At 41.4% G+C, this 25337-nt stretch overlaps 1 long non-coding RNA gene across 1 annotated transcript; it reads left to right on the top strand.

Annotated features, from left to right (window-relative positions):
- Positions 1-944: 944 nt before the first annotated feature.
- Positions 945-21546, top strand: LOC147238636 (uncharacterized). Its single transcript, XR_015111717.1, has 4 exons — positions 945-1195; positions 3161-3361; positions 7921-7991; positions 20727-21546. It is a non-coding gene; the product is annotated as an uncharacterized LOC147238636 (long non-coding RNA).
- Positions 21547-25337: the final 3791 nt, after the last annotated feature.

Genomic DNA, 25337 nt, shown 5'->3' with positions numbered 1-25337 from the left:
AGAAAATTCAATATAATATTCACATGCTAGTCATTTTAATAAGAAAGGTCATAAAGAAAATCATGATATTCAAAGAAAACATAAATGGGCGCTTAAAAATATACATTTCTGATTATTTGAGCATTTATTCCCCGAAATAGACAGCGTAAAACTTTAACAATGTGTGTTGCTTTAAAAAGGTTATCATGTTTTTTTTAAGGAGCTTTAAAACGCTATACGTGTAATTCCATCCATCCATCCATCGAATTTCTATACCGCTTCTCCATCATGGGTCACAGTGGGGGGGGGGGGGGGGGGGGGGTATCGCAGCTTACATTGGGCAGGAGGTGGGGTTCAATCTGGACGGGTCGGCATCAGGAGCAGTTAGGGGTTCAGTATCTTGCTTAACGAGGGATGTGAGGATCAAACCCACGACCCTTCTTTTTTTAGAAACCCCCCAGTACATATAATTACTTCTCTAATATTTTAATACTAATCATCCTAATAATTTAATACTTATCTTACGGTTAATGAGATAATAACTCATTACAACAAAAGAATTGTATTTTAAGTGAAGAAAATAGTTATGTTGTCGTTGATGTGAGATAATGGGACGTTTAACACGTTACCTGAAGATAAATAGATAATTATAATGTTATTATCTTGTAACCTCAAGATGTCAAGCTTTGTAATCTTCTGATAATGAGACAAATCAAATCGTTATCACAAAATAACAGCCTTAAAAAAATAGAAGTACAGCCTTTCTCAACTTCTACAGTTTTATGTAAAAAAAAAAAAAGTTAGAATGTATTATTACTGTTACAAAATAAACTGCCTCACTAGTGTACAATAAATGTTCAAATATATACTTTTTCTATCTATCACAGTTTTGAGCCAGCATTGTGGCAACAGCTGCCACCCAGCGAGTTGTAACTCAGGTGTGACTGAGGTGCCAGACTGATGGCTCGACATGGAAAATACATTTCTCGAGAAATACATCTGCGGACATATTGGAGTCGCTGTAAATATTTGAAAAGCTATGTGGTACACAGCAGGTGTGTTTTCGTGTTTGACTGATTCGATTTTTTTTTTTTTTTCCTCAGGACTTTGTGAACATGTACAGACTGATTGACATCTTCCCACATTCTTGTTTGCCTTGTTACAACTGTCAGGGCAGGACATGTCTCACCTTTATCATTCCTACTTGTACGTCAAGGTTAGTGACCTCATGCAATTCCCAGTTACCAGTCTATCTTCGACCTGAATGTTGCTTGTGCGCAATGATTTTCACGCAACACTTGTAGGCATCTCATAAGAATTCTGCTGTAGATCTTTGGAAAATGTGGATTATCATATTAAACAAGAGTTCAATGTTTGAAATGGCCCTCGATCGGAATCTGACATCAGATGTCACAGATCTCCGCCCACCGAAGTCTCAGGATTCCTAAAAAGGTAGCTGCTTGAGCAGCGTTGACAACAAACGCCACCAAAACCATGACACTTTTATTTGTCAAGGATGACCTCGTGGAAACTCAATACACATAAATCGATAGACATAAGGCCAAAAAAAACAGCAGGTCCAACCATGATGCGTGACGTGAGCAAAGAAATGGTTTTTGCAGGCGTGCGAAAAATACACATCTATTTTGTGTGGAATCCGGTACTACGTCAGTTTGTTCCTTAATGTGTGACAACGTGGTCCTCGTAGAACTCTATACTCCATATCAGGGGTCACCAACCCTTTTGAAGCTGAGAGCGACTTCTTGGGTACCAATTCATGCAAAGGGCTACCAGTTTGACGCGCATATATATATATATATATATAGTATATATACAAAATTTGTTTTTTTATCCACAGTGGTCCCTCGTTAATCGCGGGAGTTACATTCTAAAAATAACCACCAATAGGTGAAATCCGCGAAGTAGTCAGCTTTATTTCTTACAATTATTATAGCTGCGTAACTTCTACCTTCCTTTAGCATGTCCAGAAGTCCAACTTTTTGTGCGATGGTTTGCATCTTCCTCTGCCTTCTGGGTGCTACCGCAGGTGCCTTTGACGGCGCAGAACGTTTCATCAACATTGTGGGGTTTGTTGGGGAGAAAACTTGCAAACCTGCTGGACAACGCTTCAGAGTCACACTGCTAGCGATCGAAGATTTATGTACGTTTGGCAAGCTGAACGCATTCTGTTCTGTACAGGAGACACGGCAGGGAGGAGATTGATTGACTATGGTCTACAGCCAATCAGGACACAGAACACAATGGGCTGTAAAAAAAAAAAAAATGCAAAATTCCACTTAAAAAAATCAGCAAAACTGCAAGGCCGCGAAAGATGAACCGCGCTATAGCGAGGGACCACTGTATATATAAAAACCCGTTTAATATATCGATAAATCTGGGACAGGCCTATTGTCATTTTCAAATTGTCATTTGCAAGTGTGATTACGAAATAGAAACAAAAAAAATTAGATGCAGCTAACTGCTGAGTGGCGCTATGGTGAGCTATTTTTAGAACAGGCCCGCGGGCGACTCATGTGGTCCTTGCTGTCGACCTGGTGCCCGGGGGAAACCATGTTGGCGACCCCTGCTCTATGTAGACACTCAGTCTACCTTGCTGACATAACATTTGGTGATTTGACTTGGTGTATCTAATGTCGCTAAGGACAGTCTCAAAATCCGTCGTTCATGTCTATGTTGCTGGTAAGACTACACGTCTTTTGCGTGTAATAGTCCTAACTGAAAGTGCTGCCCGAGGTTTTAGGATTGGCTCTGTAATGCAGGTTTTGGGTTTTTTTTTTAAGGCTCGAAATGTTTCAACCCACTTTTCGAGTGGCAACAAAACCTGTTAGAGCGTAAAGAATCTCACACCAGCTGTTCCAGAACTGGTACCTCAACATGAATGCATACTTTAAACCAAAATCTGGGTTCACAGATGGGTTTCGGACAGATTTACCTCAGACCTGAAACCGGACAGGGCAACCGAACCAGCGATCAAATAGCAATGTCAGCGGATCGTTAAAAGTCTCATCGGGAAAAATAAACAAAAAGCGTTGCATGAAAACTACTCGAAGCATCCTTGAATGTTGCAGAGCTTTTACAGCAATATTTGTACTATTTTGGGAGTAATTGTCCACCGAGAGTCCTTGTGGGGCAATGAACACAAGCTCTTGCTTCCCTGAAGGTATACAAGTCTGCGGGGAGAATCAACGACTCCTCGGCACAGTTGCTGGACTGAATGTTCGGACACATGTTCCATCCATCATCTTCTGTACAGCTGCCAACCGTGTGTGCGTTGGACATTGCTCAGGAGGACAACATTGCAGTTTCCAGTTCTGCTGTTGTGTGGTCTTAACGTGCAGCAGAGAATTCTTTTCGCTCATGGGTGAGTCTTTGAATGCTGGGCCTGTATTCCAAAACTAAAGGTCTGCGCGCAGGGGCTTTGATATCAACATGAGTTGAAGAGGCGTCGGCCACAGTAAACACATCTGAGCTGAGCACATTTTAAAGACTCCTTTGTCCTGCTCATGTCGGCTATCGAGGGAACTCGGTGCAAATAGCAAGATTACACTCATTATGTGTTTTAAAAGAGGACAACAAAAAAATAACCAGCAATGTCAAGATCAGAATCATTTGGCATAGTATTTTAGAATGCAAAGAAATACGTCCAGAACAAAAGTAGTAAAATAGGATGATGAACATACATAATCCCTTTTTTTTTTAAGAGCATGTTTTTCATAGCATTTTGCTCATCCATGCAAGGCCAATCTTGGAACCCATCGGCTGTGTCTGATGACTTGCCTCTGGGAAAAAGGACCAGTATTTTAGGGTGTGCCATGTCGCTCGGGTCTGTTCTGTCCACCACTCATTGTTTACAGGAAGTACAGCAAATTGAGACGTCTGCATGGCATGAAGATTACAAGTGTGTGGTTTCAAAAGTAGCCAATTTAAACTAAGTTAACAGTTTCAAACCACGACAACAGTTTTGTTGAATCCTCAGACTAAAGTTGTTTTATTTCACTTAGCATTTCGCCCAGTGCGTTCTGTCCCTTTTTACACTCCGCAAAAACGTTTCACTTGGACGCAACCGAAGCCCAGTCAACATGATCGATGAAAGCTACTCAAACGGAAACCAGAAGCTTCCCTGTCCCAACATTTTCTCCTTTGCCTACAGGCTCTGTATATAAATGATAAGCAGAATCTGTTAATCAACATTCATGCAAGACAAATTAGAATGGTCATTTGCCGGCAAGTGCCAGGGGAGTAAAAACAAAAAGGGAAACAATAAAATGTCATAGCGTACAAAAATCAATGCATGGCAGAGACATGATCCAATAATAATCCAATATGGCTGCCACAGAAGGTTAGCAGCAGCAGCAGCAAAAATGATGAGGATCAAGTTTATTGAACCTATTTTGGAAGTTTCAAGGGAGTCTGTATGGGGAGTGGTTGCATATATATACATATATATATATATATATATATATATATATATATATATATATATATATATATATATCTAGTTCACAAGCAGCCTTTACTCAGGAGATATTTAACAACATTTACATGATGCAGAAGTTAGATTAGTTTTCAAGTAACTCAAACTTTACTGGATTGATCCCCGAGATTGTTCAGAAGTGTCCCTGAGCAAGATTCCAAACCATAATTGCTCCATATGTTGTCACCTTGCATACCAGTCTCTAATATTAGTGTGACTGAGGCAAAAATGTTATCTTTGGAGAAAACTGCGAGATAAATACAGTCCATTTATCATCCATTTCTTAAAATGGACCATCTTACATGTGATGTGATGCATCAACATGTGTTTCAAGGTCAAGATAGCTGACTGCATACTAACAGGATTTTCTTCTATCATCATGATGTGCCCTGAAGGGGGAAAAAAACAAAACAAAACATAAAGAAGGTAGTTGACTTAAAGCAGAGACAAGGTTTGCCCCCAAAACAGGGGTCAAAGGGTATTTACATCTTCTTAGCTTCATGTTGACTGTTCGCTGCATTGTACTGCATGACGGGATGGAAATGTTCTTGCGGATAACAAACACAGGAACATCACCATCCCATATGTGGCTGGGGTACCTGAGAAACTCAGAAGAATTTTCAATAACCATCACCACAACCCTGGAAGTTTCAAACCCAGCAACACTCTCAGACAAAAATTGGTACATCCCAAGGACCGCACACCACGAACTGAGAAAATAACCTAGTGTATGCCGTGCAATGCAGCGAACAATGCAATGATCTTTACGATGGTGAAACCAAACAACCACTGAGCAAACGCATGGCCTGACGGTTGTCAAAACTCTACGGAGCACTAACGAGCCACATTTGGGTGGTACACCCACTTAGGTTGAAGTACCTGAGCTCGTCACCATCTAGTTGGACTCGGCGGCTGGTCTGTGGTAACAGCATGAACCAATGAAGCCACTTGAACAAGGGGCGAAACGGCTTCCAGGCATATAACTACATCCATTTGACCTGATCCAATTCCTTGTGACACCTGTGACCCGGACGAATGAGAATGTGCACAGAAATATGTACAGACATGTGTTACATATTAAATTATTATATTTTCAGACTGTATGGCAGTATGGCAATTGACCTCGCTTCCTTATTGATCGGTTGTGTGAGATGGTTGAAAGTGTGCTGCATTACAAAAGTGCATTTGACCTTTTGTGTATGTGTGGTGACTTGTGAACACTTAATAACCATCCAGAGTCACTCGATCCACAGCTTTGTAACGAGTTTCAGGAAATGGACATCAATTTTGTGGGTTCTTTTTTTTTTTTTTACTTTTGACATCTTTGCGGTTATATTTTGAGACAAATAAATTGAACGCACTCGTTCGGTTTGCAAAAAAAATTCAGCGTAACCCGTGTAGTATTACCAAAGAGACGGCAGAAACGTCGTGAAATTGGGAGAGGATGTAGAAAATGTGATCCCACTCTTTAAGCCTTATTTTTATTCAGTATTAGAAAGGGTAAAAATATAGCTGGACGTCTGCCAAGTATGCAATATAAATAAAAGTCGAGTGGGTGAATCTGTGCTGCTTTCTATCTGATATTCACTTTGGTTCACACAGAAGTAAGGTGATATTTATGAGTCACTGTATTGAGACTGGAAGCATTTGGTATGTTCTCTTGTTCATACCCATTTCGAGAGGGGTAGTTCCATGACTCCACCACTCGAGTGCCACTTGTCATCACTGTTGGATTATGGGGCTAAACAGATTTGCATATTTTTATTTTTCTGTTAATTCATCTGACCACTTCCAAAATGCCAGCTTGCTTCAAATGTGTTTTGACTCATGTTGATCTATAATTTTGAGATGAATGAGTGAGTGTATTGTGTAAAGGATAAAGAGTAGGAGGCAGGAAAGGAAAAGTCAGGGGTGTATACCCCCCCCCCCCCCGATGCTATCATTAGCTCCCTTTAGATTGGAGAGGTAACCTCATGAAGGCCTCGCCTGAGGTAAGTTGGCTATCTTCCATTCTAAAACAAATCCCTTTGTGTTGTTGTTGTTGTTTTTTTCATTCCGATAAATAAATAAAAAAAATCTCGTGCTGACAGCCGAGTTTGGGAGGGTGGCAAGTACAACTGTGAACTCGCTTGTCACGGACAATTATATCGGACTGAAGTGCCCCCCCACCCCCCACCCCGTCCCCGTCCTCAGAGATCATATCTCCTAAGGTTCATGATTGAGAACAGAAGCTAAATCGTTCAAAAGTCCCAAAGCTGGAACCTCATGGTGGCCTGACTGACTCCGCAGCCTCCAGGGCAAACACACTGTCAGCCATAAGAGAAAGTCTGTAATTTAAAGTCCTGCACAGCTATTTCAGGGCAAAGATCGCGTGCACATGGAAGTCACGCTAGCTTAATGATTTTTAAATATGCCAAAGATCTAACCCTCATTTCTATGCCACAGAATTAAAAAGCTCTCTTGGGATTGAAAATATCTGAGTATTATTGCAGAAAGAAAATGAGGCAAAGTTGGGGTTGGTTTCTTTTTGTTTGTTGAATGAAAGGGAGTGTTTACCCTTCGCATTTTGATGATTTGAAATCGTATTTGTTTATTGTTTCCTTGATGTTTTGCCCTCATTCTCAACTTGCCGAATCAGAAACTCTTCCTTTTCAATATTTTTTTTCCACGCCCTCTTAGCCCCGGCTCTAGTTTTCATCAGTAAATGCCAACATGAAGAGAAATGATGGTTTCTTATTTATCCTGACCTAAATGGGACATGTAGCAATGTTTGGTAAGAGCGCATTTTTAATCTTTTAGCTAAATAACTAATCACAACTGAGATTTTATTCTGGGGCCGGGCTTTAACCCTTTACATACATTGCTATCAATCCGTCAATTCGTCCGGAATTGGAGGTCCTTGTGGATCCTAAAGAAATGATTGATTGTAATTGGACAGGTATTTTGGAATCTGTCACTGAAAAATTCTCAAAGGAACTACTTCCTTTCAGAATGCCGTACCTCAGTTGGAATATTCTCACTGTAAGAACACTCTAAACTGTTAGGAACCACGATTTTAAGTCACCGTATTGACGTTAGTTTAAAAAGCAGAGACTGTGTTTAGCTGGAGACGCGGACACACCAATTAGACAAACTGAATTGTGCTTTCTGTCACATATCGGATGTTCCTCCCCGTTTCAAAGTTTCCCTCTGTCTCTTTGACTCATTAAAGACAGCCTGGTGCACATTTAGAGAACATGTTCTCCCTTACATGAGCTCAGAGTTGAAAAGGGAGCAATATGGGAAAATGTGTTTTCCAGCCCAGTTATTTTCTCATTCATTTGCACATTCATAACTCACAGTTGACCAAGCATTGTTAATAGCGGTTTAATGAGATGAAATTACCGATATGCCTTACAAGAAAATGTTGACATGATGTGTAATCTGAGCCAAATTGCTCTGTGCAGGGAATTCTTGAACCCAGTGACATCATCACACAGGCTCCCCAAGGTAGACTCACTGATCCTGGAGGAAGCAGGTTTGTATTAAAATTCAAGAGCCAAAACAACAACGCCGCTAATTCAGTTGGTGTTAATTTCAACAGTGACGTTAACATAAGTGATACGCGGCGATGTTTACAAGAACTGCAGTCGTCAGAGTTTATTATCGGTAAGATGATATTATTAAAGCAGCGTACACGTTACAGGATAATCAGGCCGACTTTTGGCCCGATTCCTCCCTCGATCCTCACCAAAGTTAGCAAAATGATCTGAATATAAAAAGTGACTGTACCTTCTCCGATCTTCTGAGAGGACGATCGGGACTGCCCTGATGTGAGAGAGTCAGTATTTGATATGTTCAACATTAACGATCAGAAATCTTTTGTGGGGGAGGGAGCCACAAGGACGGCCGACCGTCACGTGGGTCGGAACAAAAATAATTGGGGAAAAGCGGTAACTGACGACGGAAGTACAACAAATATTGACATGACAAGACAACGATGGCCTCTGAAATGGAGGACTAACTCGATTGATTTGTGGAAGAGACCGTTCAAACGGCGTGTCCTCAAAAACAATCAACCTGACAAGGAGAGGAGTTGGACCGAAAATTGCAACCGAAATGGACGCTAACAGCTAGCCTCGTTTAACTTCGCATTTGACCGTACGAGATTTCAAGTTTTGAGGGTCGAGATTCTGATTCTTGGATGGAATACATCATCTCATTGCACACCATGCACTATAGGAACTACAGTGTGTGTGGGAGTCTGTCATATTTTCAGGTTTTTTTTAAAAATCTTTCACATTGAAGGTTTTTGTAGGATGAGTTTCCTGGCGTAGGAATATTATCTGGTTTAGGTTATGAGGAAATGCTGTTTACGTGGCTGTGTCTTCATCCTTGTACGTCATATTCAGGTAAACACACAAACAAAAGACAATGCAAAATGAAATGTTGAACATATTAAAAATAATTGGTTAAAAAAAAAAAAAAAAAAGACCAGTATGGAATCCTGTATGGAAAGAAACTTAAGATTAGTGTGATAGTGAGACAGTAGCGTGTCGAGAATACTGAACGAGTCTGCTCCAAATGATATGTGAGTCAAATTGAGGGCATCAGTATGGATTTGGAGCAACCATTGCTGTACCCCAGCAATCACACACACACACACTGGCACTTGTTTAGTAACCCTATAAGCTCTTTTTTGAAGTACCCTGCTTGGTCCAAAAAGTGGAACCGCAATTATGCAATAGGTGTACTTCGGGTGAAGCCATTAAAAAGATACATTAGCGTGTCCGCTATGCCAAAGGTCTGCATATGCTGCAGACTCAGGATAACCAAGGTCTTTGCTCATACATCCTATTTGAAGAGAGGTCCTAAGTTTGCAAAAAAAGATGGTCAGAATGGGAGTTGATGCAGTATACTGTAGCAGGTATGTTACCGTCTAGCCCGGCTTACATTTCTCTTGTCTGCTTTGGGTCTATGTGGCGTAGGTTTGATTCTCAGGAGGTCACGCAGGTGCACGCAAATCATTCCTCAGCTGAATGGAATGCCACCTGAGCTGCAACTCCGCTTTATACATTTTTTTATGCTGAAATTTCCCATACATGCACAACAAATAAGTTTATAATGCGATATGGGCTCCCACTATAAAGGAAAGTATCTTAACCATTCATCATCATTTTTGTTGTGGTGGCAGTGTAGCGGAGAATAACATTGAAACTGGCTTCTTTCCTCCAGCTTAGCCTTAGTTGCTACAGTCAGGTTTTAGCATCGAGCTTTAATGGCCTCAAGGACAAGACTGGTTTCACTTTTGTCTTTTTTGTTTGTTTGTCAGTAGCTTCCTAATAATACAATGGCTTACTAAAAAAAAATAACAATATAATCGGCACTCACTGCAATCATAAAAATGTGATCCCAGAATGCATTTTCAAAAACTACTTCAAGTACATCTTGGTATTTAGCAATAGCTTACTAATGGCATAGTTGGTAACTAAAAAGATAAATGAACTCCTTTCATGCCGCAGTAATAAAAAAAAAGTGGTCACAGACTGCACTTTAAAAAGAGCTAAAATTAAATCTTTGTAATTAGCTTGCTAGTAAAAAATGAGCTTCCTAAAGAGGTGAATGAAGGTAAAGATGGTTGAAATAAGGTTGCAGTGATTGTTTCATGAATAATCGTATTGCCATAGGACAGTAAAACAGACATTTTATTGCTTCCATGTTTCTGTAGTTTTTCATAGTGATCTGTGGCTGGGGTTGCTAACCTGAGTTAGCCTCCTGATGGAAGGGTCAGAGATGGCGCTAAGTTTTACTTGCATTGTTGTTTTTTTAATCATTATTTTTTATGATTTTTGTAACGTTAACGTTATAATTATTTTCGCGTTCTTTTCTGTTATATATTTTCTGTACCGTACGTGTTTTTGTTGAACCCCAGGAAGAGCAGCTTTGGTTAATGACTGACGGGGAACCTAATAAACTAAATCATCTAAACTGGCGGACTCAACCTGGCATTAACTAGAAACTTCATGTTCACTGCACTTTAATTTCATGTTTTCCATTTTGAGAGAATTTCTTTTTTTTCTTTTGTGTGTGTGTGTGTGTGTGTGTGTGTGTGTGTGTGTGTGTGTGTGTGTATCTTGCTGAGTGAAACAAACATCATCCTGCAACTTACAGCCATTGTGGCTCTGGAAAGGCTGATGCAAGGTATATTTTTCATAAAGATTTCACACTTATTCTTTTGTGCCCCTGCTGACTCGATGGCATTTACTAATAGGAAAGAGCAGTCCGGTGCCTTTTAATTAAAAATTTCCCTTTGGTACTTGCATGCCAGCGAAAGGTGCTTTGAGTCTTGATACTTACATTAAAAAGCCTTTAATTGTACACGGCTGACACTGTGTTTTGGTTGGAAGATTCCGAGAAGGTCAAAACGAGCTCAGCCTGTATTAAATACAAAAGCAATACTTGTGTCAATCTAAATTATTGGATTACGGGATATATCAGCATCGTTAGTTCCCCTTTTCTTGTTCGTTTGTTTTGTTTTGTTTTAAATTCTGGTGAAACAAAATTTATGTGTAAAGCAGATTTTCAATCACAATAAAAACAATCTAAAGCGCGCCAAATAAGATGAAAAAAAAACAAAACCCCAAAGGAAACAATCACAGGCACACAGGATGAGAACGATTAAAATTTCGTCTGATATATGAACATGAATTTTGAAGCAGATTTTATGAAGGAAAAAACGATTTGGATTACATGATGTTATTTTGAAATTCATGATTTTTTTTTTTTAATGTGCATTTCACTGCATTTGTGTACGGTTGATTTTTGTGATTTTTTTTTTTGTGTCAGTTTTTTTTTGCCTAACCCTCCCTCCACACCTATAAGTCATGAATGTCATGTTGTGTTCTATTTTGACACCCGGATGAAGCCTTTCATTATCAATCATGCAACATCAAAAAGACTTCATTCTTAAACCCAAGACGAAGAATTTGTCCGATCCCCCCCCAGTATCCTATCGTTCACTAAAGACTGATTTTACCAAAAAAAAAAATGTATTTTTCGATCCTCACTTCCATCAGTGACCTTGTGGAAGGGTGCTTGAGCGAGATACTGAGCACCTAATTGCTTCTGATGGCCCTGCGACGGACTGGCTACCCATCCAGGGTGAACCCCGCCTCTCACCCAATGTCGATGCCCCCCAACCCCACCCCCGAACGGATAAGCGGATAAGTTATTTCTTGTCCATAGTTTAAGGGATGTCTGGACATCACATGCAAATAAAGTTGGGTTCGCAGTACAAGACGTTATGCTAAATTCAGATTTTTGCTCAAATTAGGTTTTTTTAGGGCCTGAGCCAGAAGGTACTTCTGGCGAAGACCCTATTATGTTTGCTCGGCAGAGCAACACATTAGCAGCACTAAAAACACTAAAAACACACACTAAACAGTGTCCCAGGCCCCCCCAACACCCATGAGGCAACAGGGCCAGACGGCCCGGAGCCAGTTTTCACATACACACCCATTCAAAACCTGGTATTATACTGTTCTTGCTCTCAATGAGTGCGCGCTATATGCGCATAATGCGCATAATGCGCATAACGCGCATAATCTAATTTGACCCCCTGAACATGCATGAAATTCGCTGAATTTCCGCACAATCGTTCGGTATGTCTCAACATTCACTAATCAAAAACAAAAACGCCACAAAAGTCTATAGCGCCACCTAGGGAGCCACACAAAAAAAAGATAATTTTTTTTAATTTCGCGCGCTATAACTCCTCACACAAAACTCCCACAGACATGGGACCAACACCGTTGGACTCGTCTCATCAAGACGAACAATTCTTACACTCTGACCCCTCACCTATCTCCAACAGAATGTCCACAAATTGGACAAAACTGTCAAAATCAGGACTTTTTTTACTCCCCGAACAAAATCTATCTCCTCCTAAACCGTAAATGCCAGGGCTTCCAAACTTTCACACATTACTCTCCCAACTGTGCTCTTCAAAAATCTTTAAAGGCTAATATACTACGCGCTCGGTTTGGATTTTATAAGCCCTCAAAGTGGGGGAGACACGTTTCACGCTTACAATGGAAGTCAATGGGGAGGCCGTGTCCTCTCATGGTACATACTCTCGAACAAATGCTTCTCACGTCTATACCATACATCGCACAGCTTTTAAAAACATATCACTGTATTCCTGACAAAAATCCCTACAAAAATATGGTATTTTGTGTTACTTTCCACCAACGTAGGCCGAGTTATTCAGCTTTTACACACTACATTTCTCTGAATCCTCCACTCTCTCCACTCTAGCACAGATCAAAGAAAGTGCAGCGGGGGAGGGGTTCTTAATGAGCCAGCTGGCAGCTCTGCTCTCAGCTCTGCTCTCAGCTCTGACAGAGATGGCAGAGATTTGTTTACTGTAGTCATGGAAACCACAATTGGCACTTCTCTGCCCTCATGTACATACTCTCAAACAAACACTTGTCGCTTCTAAATTAAAACACTCACACCTTCAGAAAACACACCATTGAATTCCTGAGAAAAAACTCTACGAACTGATGTCTTTACATTACACTTTTGACCAACATATGCAGAGTTATGACTGTGTTTGTCAGTAAAACTGCCAAATCCTCCTCTGCTCTCCACTCTGACAGAGATGGCAGAGAGCGAGCAGAGAAGGGAGGGGTTCTTAAAGGGCCAGCTCTCAGCTCTGCACTCACACTGTGCAGTGCACTGAGGCTCGTATCTCCTAAACTACAAGGCCTAGGGATTTGCCGATTACACCGTTGGATTCGGGCCGGCGATCCGGCCGCGGTTAGGCGGGGGCTCAGGCCCTAACAACGCTGCTTGCAGCTTTAATTAGGGCCTGAGCCAGAAGGTACTTCTGGGCGAAGACCCTATTATGTTTCGAAGTCAGAGAGACACGAAGTCAGCGCTAAAAGCAGTAAAAACACACACTTAGGAGCATCACAGGCCTCTAAAAACATCACAGGAGGGTCCGGGGGGGGACGGGGGGTGAGGTCTCCCATTGAAACCTATGGTGGCAAAAATTAGGGCCTGAGCCAGTCCCTGGCGAAGACCCTATTATGTTTCGAAGTCACACTCGCCACTTCAAAAGTAAATTTGACCCCCTAAACATGCATGAAAACTCACCAAATTTGGTAAGCACATCAGGTGCGGCGAAAAATTCGATAATTAAAAAAAAAAGAGGCGCTCTACTCAATAGCGCCACCTACATACACAAAAAACCACGCCACAGACTGTAGGAATGTCCTACAGACATGGGACAAACACCATTGAACTCGTCTCATCAAGACGGATAAATCATACACTCACACCCCTGACCTAACTGTAACAGGATGTCCACAATTTGGACACGAATGTCTAATTTTGGACAATTTTGCGCCCCGAACAAAATCTATCTCCTCCTGAACCGTAAATGCCAGGGCTTCCAAACTTTCACACATTACTCTCCCAACACTGCTCTTCAAAAATCTTTAAAGGCTAATATACTACGCGCTCGGTTTGGATTTTATGAGCCGTCAAAGTGGGGGAGACACTTTTCGCCTTACAATGGAAGTCTATGGGGAGAGCGTGTCCTCTCAGGGTACATACTCTCAAACAAATGCTTCTCACATCTACACCATACATTCCACAGCTTTTAAAAACACAACACTGTATTCCTGACAAAAATCCCTACAAAAATATGGTATTTTGTGTGACTTTTGACCAACGTATGACGACTTATTCAGCTTTTACACACTATATTTCTCTTAATCCTCCACTCTCTCCACTCCAGCACAGATCAGACACAGTGCAGCGGGGGAGGGGTTCTTAAAGGGCCAGCTGGCAGCTCTGCTCTCAGCTCTGCTCTCAGCTCTGACAGAGATGGCAGAGAGCGAGCAGAGAAGGGAGGGGCTCTTAAAGGGCCGGCTCTCAGCTCTGCAGTCACACTGTGCAGCGCACTGAGGCTCGTATCTCCTAAACTACAAGGCCTAGGGATTTGCCGATTACACCGTTGGATTGGGGCCGGTGTGAAGGACGCGGCCGTAGGCCGCGCGGGGGCTCAGGCCCTAACAACGCTGCTTGCAGCTTTAATTTTTCTTCTTTCTTTTCACGTTTACCCCCTGAACATTGCGCATGACGGATTCCACTGCGAACTGGTCACGGTCTAAAATGACCCGCATACGCAGATGAACATGAACAAAGTCATACGCTGCACTCTGTCCTGTAGAAGATCCAGTCCAGATGGGGGCAGTAATGCCAACCACCAGTCGACCCTCAAGGGGAGGAAAAAGTCTCGCAGAAGTAACAGTTACGAGATGAGGCTTCATCTTTTACTTTGATTGAAGCGTCGCCACAAACATTGAAGAGGTCTGACACCTCGCTGTCTCCCAAATTAATAACTTCCATGGTTTGGTTTTTGTGTAGAATCGTGTCGAATTTTGCTCGATGACATCAAAGTCACGTGACATCAGATTTAATTGGATTGAAAAAATATCAGATATAGCTGATAGCGCATACGCACCAAAAGTAGATCCTTTCTCTAACAAAGAAATTGTTTGTTTTTTTTTAATTCAGAAAGAGCAGCGATTCCAGATATTTTCCCCAAATTCACATAATGTTTGCGCAAAAGGCTTTCCTGAACACAAAATTTAGCTCCACCCTTTGAATAAAGCCAGCGACCCCTGCATGTGACACCCAGTTGAGTCTCCCTGGCATGTTGTTTACATGACACCACCTCTAGGGTGCGTAGGTACTGTCCACCACATTGTGTTTCCGTGACATGTACGCTGCCACACTATGATGTGAGCACCGATACGCATGACCATCAAATGAATCACGACGGCTGATTGTCTTAAATGTATTTAGAAATGCAGGAGGCAGTCGTAGCGAAAAGGTCTGAGTATATACTTAGCAAGGGTCTAATGTTAGAACTGCATCAATTATTCAAATAAAAACAGCATAGTAGAATTATTGCAGTATTGCAGTGTAGCCTCATTTTGCAAGACGTTGCTATAGTACACGTTCCTTTTTGGACTGCCTTGGAACTCGTAATTCCAGCGTTGTTGCACGATAAACCACGGTGCTGTTAACTCATGAGCCTTCATACCAGGTTGCAAAATGATGCTAAAGTTTCTGAATTAACAGACTAATTATTCAAGCCTCTACCTTTGACAAAGTTAACTCACGACTTGCATGTTTTCCCGAATTAAGGCGCATCCATGACATGATGGTTTTGTGATTGTTTTTCTTGTTTTGTGTGTGTGTGTGTGAGAGAGAGAGAGAGAGAGAGAGAGAGTGTGGGGGTTGGGGGTTACTTGTTTTTGAAACAAGAAAAACCAGGAAAACAAAAATATACATCCAGATAAACCCAACTGACTGTCGTCCCATCACTCCGATGACTTTTCTAATCAACAGTTACCGTACAGAGGGAAGATCAAATAAACTGTGATTAATGGTGTTTTTAGATTTAAAAAAAAAAAGAAAAAAGATTTATTTTAGATCATGCGGGCGAACATTAACCTCATCGTGGGCAAATCTTTCAGTGAAACTCTTTCATGTGTCACCGCATTGAGGTTATCGGGATTATATTCTGTCATTTCATCTGCAGTTGACATAAAAGAGCGCTGGAGTGCTGCTTTATGCCCACTCACAGTGCTGGATAATCCATTACAGGCCCTTCATTGAATAAACAAGACACCGGATGCTGTGATAGACGCGTGCGCCTGGAGTAAGTTGAATGAAATCAATTGGAATGACATATTTGTCTGTATGTGTAGACATTCAGGTAAGAAATTTAACACCCACACACAGAAAATGGTGTTAAAATTAGTCTACTGATGATGACATCACCGACTTTCCCTGGGATGTTGACGTCGAGGTTAATTCTGTCGAACTCCACGGTTGCAGCCCATGTTTGTGACTCAGTGTCAGAGGCTTACTCGAGAAGAAAAGGCATACGCTCTGCTTTCGAAGAGCTGAATTGAACAGCAGTTTTAACTTATTTAACTTTTCTTTTGCAGGTAGCGTTCCATGAAGGTCATTCTCTGTGTATTACCTGCCAGTTTAATCTTAAAAAAAAAAAAAAAAAAATTATCAAACGTGCGAAAGTCCTCCACCCTGTGCGTTCTTCGAATACAAAATGAGCACCTGTGGTGCCGCAGCTGCATTAGAAATCATCCTTTACTTACAGCTGCATAATTATCAGACTGTCACATGCCAATCATCCGTGGTTATGTAAATGAGGTCAGGCTTGGCTGAATCAGTCTCGTGTACGGTCTACTGTCAAAGCTATTTGTCCCTTCATGACACTTTCATAGAGGGAAGAAGGTTATTTTGTTTTCTCCACTCAACCTCGTGCTTAAAGTGTGTGAGCGAGATAAGAAAATCTGCATATTGAATCTTTTCCAACCTTATTTATCCACCCGGAAACTGGCCGTTATCAGGGAGCTCACCTCTTGAGATCCGTTTTGTAAAAGCAGTTCTGCAAGAACGTCTTTCCCCAATAGAAGTGGCTTTTAGGGAAAGATGGCGACAATAAATAACATTTAAAAAAAAAAATCAGTCAGCTACGGAGGGAATGCTATTTAATCTGTGAAAAACTTGCACAGATCACTGTAACGTGTAATTGTGACATTGAACAGAGGCTTTTAACACGGCTGCGCTACTGGCGACGGCACCGTGGTTGGCATGTGATAACAGCCGCTTCTCATCGTTTCAAACATCAACTGGTGTTGCTGGGAAAAGTTAGCACAGGGTTCGGGATGGCGAGGCGTAGCCGAGGGATAGCTGTTAAGTGTGTAGCAGTTGTTTGTGCATCTGTAAACGCAGCACTGCCAGATGTTTGCGAGGGCTCGGAACTGATTTTTTTTTTTACGTTGCCCCGCTGGCAGGATGGATTTGAAAGAAACTAGAAATATGAAACTGTGCCCTTTGACCACCAAAATCTTTCCAGTTCATCCTTGTGTCCCAGTGGATTTTTGAGCCAAGTTTGGAGAAATTTCCCCAAAGTGCACGGGAGATCGTTTCAGTGACCTTTGACCACCGAAATATTTTTGGTTCATCCTTGAGTTCCAGTGGATGCTGGTTGCATATTTGTGGCGATTTCCTCAAGGGGTTCCTGGGATTACGTCAAAAAAGAATATTGCATTGAGATGACAGTGACCTTTGGCCACGAAGTGTCTTTTAAACTCATCCTTAAATCCCGGTGGATCTTTGTGGCGTATTTGGGGAAATTCCCTTCAATCCTCCCGGTGAGATTGCGTTGACGTGGTGACAGTAACCTTGACCTTTGAACATCAGAGACATTTGGGTGGGGGGTCACATGGGAAAAATTCCTCCGAGGTATTCGAAGTATATCGCATCGACAAAAAAAAGAAAAGAAGAAGAAATGGGACAGCCAGGCAATCCAAACACATGATACCTTTATGCTTTCAGAGATATAAAAAAGCTGAGAGAGCCGTGTGGGCCTGCACAAAGACCAAGTACATGAGTGCTTGACTGTATCAATAACGGCCGCTGACATTGTGGTGTACTTGCATATCCAGCCATGTGTGCAGACCTTGAGCCTGCTATTGACAAGAGTGACCACAAATGACAGTCCTTGAAAAGATCGCTAACTCTCCGGTGAAAGGGGGAAGCTATTGGATGTACGGCTAAAAGACAATGTGACATGCTGTGGGAAGCAAGCCACACATTTCACAGAAACCTAATAACAAATGCACTTTGTTGATAGTTTGATATCGTTCTGAATCAGATTTCCCCATTGTTCACTTAGCCTCCTTGTCATGTAACATTTTGATCCACAGCATTTCAAATGACGCACATAATCACAATTGAAAGACAAATTGTCACAATTGGTGCCTCGCACTTGTAATATAACGTCGCGTTTGCCTTATAAAGGTTCTCAAAGGCTGTACAAATGAGGAGCTCAATCACATTAGACAGCTTATTGAACAGCCTTGCTCGCTTTCATAGTATGATGTTACACGGCTTCCAGATTCAAATCTGATTTATCACTGGTTGAACATGTGGTACATGGGGTGGGGAAAGAGGCAGAGATTATTAGATTTTATCTGATGCTCTCCCCAGATGGAAGACATGGCAGAGCAACTGCACAGAATAATGTTGGCATGCATTCTTGAAATGTTCTCGAGCACAAAGTTGTTCTTTCTCTTATCCCTCGTTTCAGTCTTACAGACAGGGGGCGAATATAGACGGCTGTTAGCCACTCCTTTATCTGTTGCGTGCTTCTTGTAAACACAGGCACACACGCTCATTTTTTACGTGGGAGAATGAGGAGGATTACCTCTGGACAAACCAAGCACCCGAACCCAAGCTACGCTGTAAAATGTAATAGCTGTCATGACTCAGTCATCAACGAAATGTTCCTCTTCCTGGGTTCCATTAAGTACCGTTTAATTGCAAAGGTGATTTAGTACAAATTAACTTTTAGTTGAGCGAGAGAAGAGAACTTTGTAAGGTCTCTTAACATGCTCAGAGTGACGACCAGTGATTTGCGGGGGGGGGGGGGGTACAACTCAATTGTTTTTCCAGTTGACGACTTCTTTTTAAGTCATTGTCATTCAAGTGGGTGCTCGCCTGAAAAGTCTCGCCATCAGAAGTTGGGCGATGCAGACAAACGCGTGGAAGCTGCTCGGCTGTATTCCCTCAGCGTCATTTTATTTGTGGAACATTAAGGTAAGAAATCTTACAGGTGTTTCCGCTACTTCAGCGTTAGTTTGCCTTTGTTCAGTGTTAGCCGAGTTATGAACTGCCTGATCATGGGGACAACTTTTTTTCAGATGTGTTTTGGCAGTTTTCGAACCCCCTGCCAGATAATTGGAAAACCACTTCAACAGTTCCGAACGGTTAAGTCTATTAATTGTTAAAAATATTGTATATAATATATTATAAATTTATAATTCCCCAAGTAATCAAACTGAATGGGCGCCGGCTGCAAGGTTGGGTATTTTTTAATTTCATGAAATTCCGAAATTCCTAGTGACAATGGATCCAGCATTCAAAAACCTTCCACATAAGCGCCTCATTCGAACTAAAAATGCTAAACGGGTTGGAATTTTATTTTAATGCAGAGTGATGGAATTCATATGAAACATCTGGATTTATCCTTTTCATAAATCCGCCAAAATAAGTACTGTTCCTTATAAATGACGAACCGATTGATTTGTTGCTCAGTCCTTTCCGCGCTTGTCCTCCATCTTGACGCACTTGCATAGGGGCTATTTTTGTTAAAATGGCAGCCTCCGTTCACAGATGTATGAGGGAGGTCACGAAACAACTCAAAGAAGCTTGCGTCGAAAACGGCTTAACCCTTCATTTAGCGTACACCAGACATCTGGTAGGTTAAAGATATTGTCCCAAATATAAAACGGGGTTTCCTTTGGGGATGGGGGTTGTGTGTGCACCTGAAACAAACTTTTACCTCCTGTGACAGACCAGGGATTACCAGGGGTTTCCATCCAGTCTGTTTCCGTCATGTTTGGCGATGCAGTTGTTACAGTCCAGACACGTTGCGTTTTTGACCGGTTTTGTGAACTTGATGAGATTCTGTTGATTTTGTGGTTGCCCCTGTGTTTCCATCACGTTAGCATAGCATGCATGGTTTCAATGTGTACTTTTCTGTCTGTTTCTTCAATTGGGAGTCTACCCACGGTCTTTTATTTTGAAAATTGACCCGATTAACTGTGCTGTTCACGTGGGGACTTCCTGCCTGGCTTTTACTTAAAATATCTTCAAAACAACAGTCTATCCTGTATTATTTGATGAACCTTTATTTTCAATAAAGGTCAATAAAAGAATTCTCAATTCATGAGTGGTTATATACTGTAGTTTAAGTTGAACGAATATTATCCTGAAACACGGACAACACAAACAGATGGCAAAATGATAACGGCGACAACCCCGCTGAACAGATGATAGATCTTTATCTTGAGCTGATGACACTCACCAGATGGAACGCACGATGTGCGAAGTTAACACAAGTTATTATAACTGAACAGCTTTGTGTGTGCACTGGACCAGATTAGATTACATCTATGTTAGCAGTTGATCCAAAACTTCAGGAAGAAAAATTCAAATCAACATGACAAAACACCTGCATGTAAACCTCGGAAGGCGGCAGACCCACCTGATCTCAAATGCACAATGGAATAACATGATAGTGATAAATGGACCTGCAGTTTAATGTAGAACCTGGATAAGCGAACCTTCTGTATGATTAACAAAATCTTTTTCTTTTCAGAGAAAGTGCTGAGGGCAAATAGATGGAGGGCTCTGCACAGGACTATGAAAATGAGTGGGAACATGTTTCAGCAGGAAGCTGACGGTGATCGATGAAGATGCGCCTCGCTCTTCAAATCTTTGGGTATTGTGACGGACAGTTTTGAGGAGTTGCCTCAAACCCTCCAGATTGGGCTCTTCAGATTACACCAAGACCACCCAAAATCAGTGAGGAACACATTCAACTTCATTCAAAGAGTGATGCAGGGCTTGGGAGAGGGGAGGACCGCTATGGCTTGAGATTGTGAGTGTAAAGTCAGTCATTCATGTTCGATGTGCTGCAAGAGCCATTACTCTGTCTTACTGTGAGGCTTACTGGATGAAGTCACAAGAGAAAATGGGAAAATTCACCCAAAAACAAAAATTCTGTCATTATCTACTCACCCTAGTGCTGATGGAACCTTTTTTTAGTTCACAAAACACTGCTGGAGTTTCACAAAACAAAAAACAGCAACAACAACAACAAAAAGGGTTTTTCAGTCATGGTGGCAATTGTTCACACGTAAAAGAATGCATACTGAAAACAATTTGCTCCATGCCGCTGGTCTGAAGTCATCCAAGTGCCAAGTAGTTCAGAGAAACATCCCTGGAGCCATGTTCTTATCCTCCCTAGAAACATGGGTTCATGGCTGGGAGCTCCTGGCAACAGTGAGCAGGGAGGCTACAAACATGGCGGCACAACCCTCCATCAGGGTGACGGTGAGTAGGTGACGACTGAACTTTCCCAGCCTAAAGGGATAGTTCCACTATGACTCCGCATTTGACCTGGGAAACCGCCCAATAAATCACCTCCATAACATGGGGGTGGGGGGACTTAGTTCACCACCAGGTTGTTCAAAATGACAATGACAGGGCAGATCACGCTCTTTATTGTTCGTAAGGGGTTTGATCTAAACACAGACGCATGACGAGCACAGGCAGCAGGCGGGTGCAAATTTTCTACAGGGAGTGGAAAAGTCTAGTACACATTTCTGTTGAATAGTTACTTTCTAGCAAGATTTTGAACTTAGTTTACGTTCATGCTGTATATATGATTTTGACTAAATTATGGCTTTGACCTCAGACTTTTTCACTTCGATCTTGGGACTCTGCTTTTGATCTCGTTGATTTCAGGATTGTTTTTTTTTTCCTTGACATTTTGACAGGGTATATAACAACACTCACTGCTTTTTGTGAAAGATCACAACCACGAAGACAGGCGCAAAGACAAACTTGAGTTCAGGTACAGGGAAGAGACAGAGAAGGGACCGACGGCAATCTCTGTAACAATGTCTACGTCACCCGTTTCCAGATGTTCAATCTGTTTGGACATGATGGGCAACATTGGCTACTTGTAATCCTGCATTCACAGATTCTGCTTTGCCTTCATTAACGAATGGTCCAAGCAAAAGTATGAGTGCCCTCTGTGTAAACGGCCATTAAATATAATCTACCATTCGGTTACGGCAGAAGAAAACCTCAACAAATTGGACACACAACTGTGGGAGCATTTACAGAGTGGCGGTTATGAAGAGATTGTTATCTATGACAGCCCGGCTGTGTCTGATGATGAGTACCTCAATCAACTAAACGTGGAACCCTCTCAGGTCCACGGATACAGGTCTCCCTCCAGTGATACTTGGTGGTGGGACTTTGAGACAACCAGCCCATCTTCTCACACCACAGAAGAGCTGTCAGTCCCCACTAATGAGTCAGACAGTCAGGACCATATTATTGTTGGTTTTATTCAGCCAACAGTGGAGCAGGTGTTGATCTGTTCGGACTCTGATCAGTCAGAAATTGTTGGCACTGATCAGGAGCAATATTCTCGCTCCAGGACCCGCAGAGACAGGAGCAAGGTGCTCTCCTTGAGTGACCGATTCGAGGAATCCCTCCCTTTCAATGAAAATGAAACAAATATTCATGTACACAGAGCCTTGTGTTGCGATGTGTATTGTTCTAAATTTTGACACGAAAATATTTATATTTACAGCTAGATATCAACTGAGAGTGTCGGTCATCGTCTTACTTTGACCATAAGGTGGGGAAAACAAGAAAGGTCAATCATCAAAACACTAACCCGAACCCCAAAATTTTACCCAGCCTTCCCTCAGCATATTTGTGGGAAGATGATGAATTTTCATATTTGGGTGAGCTGTCATTTTAAGCACTTTAAAGCACTTAACAGCAATTATGTGATTTAGTTGTGTCAGCCTGTTATTTCTTGGCTAAGTTGTTTGTGAAGTGTGTGTTATGACAATTTTACAGCCGATATTTCGGGTTTGTGTGACACAACGTGTTTTTGTTTTGATTTTTAATGGAGTAATTTACCTTGCGTCGGTGTTGCTGATGTTGTTGGCATGACACTGAAATATTTCACAGCGGTACAGATTAATTATTGAAATTTTGTACCAGATTGTAAAGACATTAAATGCTAGATGTGTCCATGGAATAAACACCTTCCCTTGATTAAAATGCGGTTTTGTGTTTTGCTGTCATTTAACTTTAATGATTAGTCGGAACTGCAACATTCGGTCAGCATTTGGTGTTTTGATTTTCATTGTTAAATTCAAATTTCTGTTTTAACGGTTGGAAAAAAAAATTCCTGTACATAGTATATTTGATTACCAAACTGATGTTTTACAGGGGGCGGTACAAACAAAAATTTAAAAGCCCATAATTTATGGGTCCATGCAATCTATGTACATGGTTTTAACAAGTACACAATTTTGCTCTTCAAGTAACTGAAACTTAGAAATTCTAATTTACAGGGAATGATAACATGCAATTATTTAGTGGGGTCGAGTAATAATCCCAGGTAGTCTATACGAAATCAAAAGTACATTAAAGTAAATTGTCACATACTCTGTACTGGTGTCTACTTAGTGAATTCAACTTAAATGTTAGTGTACTTTTAGAATACGCTTGTGTTGATACAACACTAGTTGGATGTGACCGTGTGTTTACTGCTTCCCATCCATTACCATTTATTTTAGCAATCTAGCTAACGGTCAGCAATCTCTACCCATTCCATTTCTTAGCATCCCATTAAAGTTTACCTCTTCAGCCACTAAATCAAAAGAACTAACTTTCTGCGAATGCTCCAGTCCTGCACACAGAAATGTTTGGGGGTTTTTTTTCCACACAGTTCCTTTTTTCCTTTAAGGTTACCATGTTCTTAAGTCTCCCGTCTTACCTGGAAGCTGTAAAAAGATTTTAAATTTGTTTTCATAAAACATCTGCACGTTTATCATACACAAGAGCTGACACATCCAAGACAGGCCTCACCTTTCAAAACAAGCACACTGCATCTCTCAAATACAGGTGGCTAATAACCTTCTCTCATCACAACCGGATTTCACAACCAAGCCCTGACAATTCCGACTTGAGGCAAAATCTCCCCAGTGCATTTTTGTTTTTGTCTAATCCTGCCAACTGACAGTGGAGCAGACAAATGAAACCAGCAGAAATACGTGAAATATAGTGTCCTCATTAATGCTAAGTTTCTTCAGAATGAATTCGCTAGATCCTCTCATAAAGTGATCCGGTACATTCTCATGCTGCTACTTGGCAACCAACATTCAAGGTTTTAAAGAAATCCCAGTTAGCTGAAGGAATGCTTCCTCTGCACAGTACCGTTAGCTAGTTGCGTGATAACAACCTTGACCAACATTTCCAAGAGGTAAAAATGTTACCCTCTCAGGCTGTCGTCTGATCTACAGCAGATGGTTCAGCACATCTGGATCATCTGTCTTTTCAACCTTCGTGCTTGATCAAGTACATTTTTGCAGGCAGCTTACGGTCAAAGTTACCCACAGTGTGAACTCCAACTTAGTGAATCTCTGAGCTGCACAACAAGGATATCTTCATCGACTTTAGCCTGTTTCTGGTTTGATTTTGAATTTGTTTTTTTTCTTGAATGATTCACTCACTTTGAAGTCAAGCCAAATTGCAGCATAATCAGGTGTCGTTCACTATGCAGTGTGTGGGGGTTCGAGGACCGGTCACGGTCTGAACACCTGTTTCCAACCTGACTTCAGACATCTTGAGGATATTAAGAGCCATCCGAACTTCTTTTTTTTTTTTTTTCTTTAATATTGCCTATGGTCATGCTCTTGCCCAGTGGGAGTAGGGTCAAACAACTGACTACTTGTACAATGCGGGTTGGACAAAAATAATAACATTTCTAAAATCATAGTCGTATACCAAGAGTGAGGAAGTTAAAACAGTATAAGACATCACTATTTCTTGGCAATAAGTTGATGGGGAGTGTTTTAAAATTTGCTGATACTGTCTTTTGAGACGGCAGATCAATTCAAAAGGCAAGACGCGGAAACACAATACGTAGCTGAATCTCTATATCAATAGGTAGTACAGTTTTGTGACTAAATAATTCAAGAGTTCCTCCACAGATTTGATGAAAGGATTCCAGGAACCTCATCTTTTAAATAGCTGAATTAGATGTCAATTTAATATCAGAGACGGTGAGGTATCAGTCCATTAGTGATTATTCATGGATTTTAATGTGAACTCAAACCCATCAGCTTCATCATTTTTAAGGTTTTCTGACAACTTTGATGTTCTTATTTTATGT

The sequence above is a fragment of the Aulostomus chinensis genome, chromosome 24, assembly GCF_037954235.1.
Source record: "Aulostomus chinensis isolate RoL2024-O1b breed Wild chromosome 24, RoL_Achi_v1.0, whole genome shotgun sequence".
Classification (NCBI taxonomy): domain Eukaryota; kingdom Metazoa; phylum Chordata; class Actinopteri; order Syngnathiformes; family Aulostomidae; genus Aulostomus; species Aulostomus chinensis.
Note: the sequence above shows the minus strand (reverse complement) of the source record. Positions and strands in the feature narration are given on the sequence as shown.